This window comes from Octopus bimaculoides, chromosome 21 (assembly GCF_001194135.2).
Source record: "Octopus bimaculoides isolate UCB-OBI-ISO-001 chromosome 21, ASM119413v2, whole genome shotgun sequence".
In the NCBI taxonomy this organism is placed as follows: Eukaryota; Metazoa; Mollusca; class Cephalopoda; order Octopoda; family Octopodidae; genus Octopus; species Octopus bimaculoides.
The window spans coordinates 15,617,276-15,621,223 of record NC_069001.1 but is presented as its reverse complement, the minus strand read 5'-3'; the positions used below and the strand labels follow the sequence as shown (position 1 = coordinate 15,621,223).

The 3,948-nt window shown below is 35.9% G+C and overlaps 1 protein-coding gene across 1 annotated transcript in view; it reads right to left on the bottom strand.

Moving 5' to 3' along the window:
• Positions 1-3,948, bottom strand: part of LOC106875255 (coiled-coil domain-containing protein 180) — a 141,675-nt gene that overhangs the window by 40,251 nt on the left and 97,476 nt on the right. The gene's annotated exons all lie outside the window — the stretch shown is intronic.

Genomic DNA, 3,948 nt, shown 5'->3' with positions numbered 1-3,948 from the left:
ACACACACACACACACACACACACACACACACACACACACACACACACACACACACACACACACAAGTTTACTTATAGAATTAATTTACTGATTCTGTTTTTGTACATAGGGTAAATGTGGTTTCTTTGTGGTAGCTTAATTAATAATGTTGGTGTTTAATCCTTCCTAGAATTAAGATTGAATGAATGTGGTAATGTCTAAGGTATGTTTGTTCTCAAACAACACTTCTTTTATAGTGCTGTTGACACCACCGGATTGACTGGTACTGCCCAGGTGTTAAAATGAAACTATAGTGATATCCATGGGGTAGCTGATGATGGAGGTGTGTTGGATTGTTGATATGTCTATTATTGTAGGTGCGAAATAGTTTTATAAGGCGACCATTTGATATATATATGTAAAAATTTAAGGAATATGTAGGAATAAAGTATGTAATTATAACATGTGTCTTCTCCATTCCTTAAATTTTTAAATATACTCAAATACCAAAAATTTCAAGGACTTCCTGCCTTAAAAACAGGAACAACACCAAAGTTATTTTGTGTTCTTTGCTACATTGGTTTCTATTAACCCATTTATTCTATCCGAAGAATTTTTTATTCATTAAGATAGAAGAAATACATATAATTAAATATATATATATATATATATATATTTCTTTTTTCTCTCTAGTTTCAGCTCAGAGCTGTGGCCATGCTGGGGCACTGCCGTTTTGCTACACTGTTATTATTGAGAGCCTCCTCTAATATGTAGCATTTGGTAAATAAGGGAGTTTAATGTTGCTACCCTCATTTGCACCTCTTGCCGTGAGGTAAGTTCATCTGGGACTCTCAACAGGAGGAGGCCCAGTTTTGATTTGAAAACACTTACATCCACTTTGTGTAGGTCCCTCAGGCTCTTTGGGAGGATATTAAAAAGCTGTGGGCCCCTGAAACCCAGGCTGTTGCAGTAACAAGTCCTGAAGTTTGATGGCATTGCTGGGATCTTTGGCACTGTGCAGTGTCAACCCAGTCAGGCATTGGTGTAGCTTTCAATGCCAAAATTTGACACAATTCCTTTGAGATGTATATTACTGCATACCTCTCTCACCTTTGCTCCAGGGAGTAGAGTCTTAGCTGTTTCACCTTTTCCCAGTAGCAGAGCTGTTGCAATGAGACGATCTTCTTTGTGGAGCTTCACTGGATTACTTCAAGGTCCGCTGTTAATTTGATACTGTTGGGTGACCATAGCTGGGAGCAGTAATCCAGGCAGCTGAGGACGAATGTCCTCCAGAGGACCATCATGGTTTCCTTATCTCTGGTTCTGAATGTTCTCAGGATCCATCCAGCCAGTCACCTGCACTTTGTCGCCATGCTGGTAATGTGCACTTGGAAAAAGGTATCCCTCATGTCGATACCCAGGTCCCTCACTGGTTTAGGCTCTGGGATTGTAATCCCCTGACGACCAGTTATCCTGTAAATTTTATATTCAGTTTTGGATGCTGGTAGCACAGGGCTTGGAACTTTTCAGCATTAAACTGCATATTATTATCTTCAGCCCATCTGTAAATTGAGTCCAGCTCCTGTTTCAAGTATGCAACATCACTGGGGTTTTGTATTTTCTGTGAGACTTTTGTATCATCTGCATAGCTAGCAAGGGTGGCTACCCTAGCAGTTGAAGGCATATCTGATAAGGCCACTATGAAAAGTAGTGGTCACAAGACAGTGCCCTGTGGAACAATGCTCACTATTTGTGACATCATCATCATCATCGTTTAACATCCGCTTTCCATGCTAGCATGGGTTGGACGATTTGACTGAGGACTGGTGCAACCAGATGGCTACATCAGGCTCCAATCTAATTTGGCAGAGTTTCTACAGCTGGATGCCCTTCCTAACGCCAACCACTCAGAGAGTGTAGTGGGTGCTTTTACGTGTCACCCGCACGAAAATGGCCACGCTCAAAATGGTGTCTTTTATGTGCAATTCAAATATTTTCAGATTTGCTTTAAGAATTGATTAATTTCATTGATGATTAATTATAAGATTGCTTTGTAGATCGATGCAGGCATTAAAAGATAATTTAAGAAGCATCTATAAAAATTCTCTTATATGTGATTTCACGTAATGCTAGATATAAAAGCCAGCAGCCCTCAAATTTCTATTGTTTTTCACTCAAACTGAAGGACACTTTACAAAAAACTGTAAAAGAAAGGAATTCGGTTCTACAGGTTGTGAGAGAAAATCTTTTATATATATATATATATATATATATACATACATACATGCACACATATACGTGCACACACACACATACACATATAGGGTGAGCCAAAACTCATGCACCAAGATTAAACATCTGCATTGAATGGTAATAATAGCTATAACATAAAGAAACTGTTAAAGGTTTTGGTGCATAACTTTTGGCCCACCCTCTGTGTGTGTGTGTGTGTGTGTGTGCGTATGTGAGTATTATATATATATATATACATATTGTTCCTAAACAAGATTATTATTGACTGTGACTTTGAAGTTTCGGCCAGCTAAACCATCGCTGGACAGCCGAAACTTTGAAGTCCCTGTTGTATTCTACAAAAGTATAGAGCAGCCATCAGATTAATGTAAAATTGCTTTTAGTATAACTGAAAATAAAAACAATCATTAATATATACATATACATATAATAGTGCCAAAAAAATCTTCACAAACTGTTACTCAGAGTTTCATGTTAATGTTCGTTGGACAGTTGTGATAATACTAAAAATGCATATTAGTCTATCTTCGGTACTCAAGTACTATTTTTGCCACCTTGTTAGCATTTTATGCTTCCTCGTATATACTCACACGCACCATATTTACTCGTGTATAAGTCGCCCCCAGCCCACCAGTTTTCCAGTTAAAATCAAGTATTAAATAGAGTGAATTATTCACAAGTAAATATATTGTATATCAGTATTTTTTTTTTATTTGCAGTCAACCTTTTATTTGGCAAAAAGAAAAAAAAAAATGTTATTTTCTAAACTGAAAAATACTTGGAATCCGAAGAATTTTGAAAAGAAAAAGAAAAAACAAAAAACAAAAAAATAAATCAGCAAAAAAAAAAAAAAAAAAAAAAAAAAAAAAAACAGAAACCCCTGTATGAAAGGTAGATCGATAGAAAATGAAAAAGACATTTCAAATTGTATTTTGTAACAGAGAACAAAAACAAAATGTTGGTTCTACTATAATAGCAGCTAAGAACCTGGTAGAGTATAGTCCTATGTTTGTATGTGTGTGTGTATATACAAACACACACACACACACACACACACATATATGTATGTATGTCTCCATTAACATAAGATACAGAACAGGAGAAACTTGTCCGACCAGTTAAGACATCAAGGAAGAGGGGGAGACGGCAGGGAACTAAATCACCACCAGCACTAACAGCAGTTGTTTTTAATTGCTGCTGCTGTTGCTGTTGCTGTTGTTGTTATTACTAGTGATGACAGCAGCAACAACTGCAGCAGTTGAAATATTGTTTTTTTCTTTTTATTTATTTATTAAAAAAGAAACGACTGATCACAAGTTTGATTTCTTCACGATTGTATTCATGTATGTATATATGTATGTATGTGTATAAGTATTTGTGTCAATATGTATGTATGTGTGCATACATACATACATACATACATACATATATACATACATATATATGAATATGTATAAATATACACATATAATGTATCTGGATATATATACACACGTGCACATATATAGAATACATCTGGGTATATAAAATAACCCCCTTTTACCTGCACCCACTTATTACACTTGGTATAACACTAGTGTAACAACAATTGGGTACCCTCCTGGCAGTATATTGGATAGATACTATCCCTTAGTGGGTTGAATCCTCAACCCCTAACTCTCTTGGAGTATATATGTGTATATATGCATATATATATATATATATATATATATATA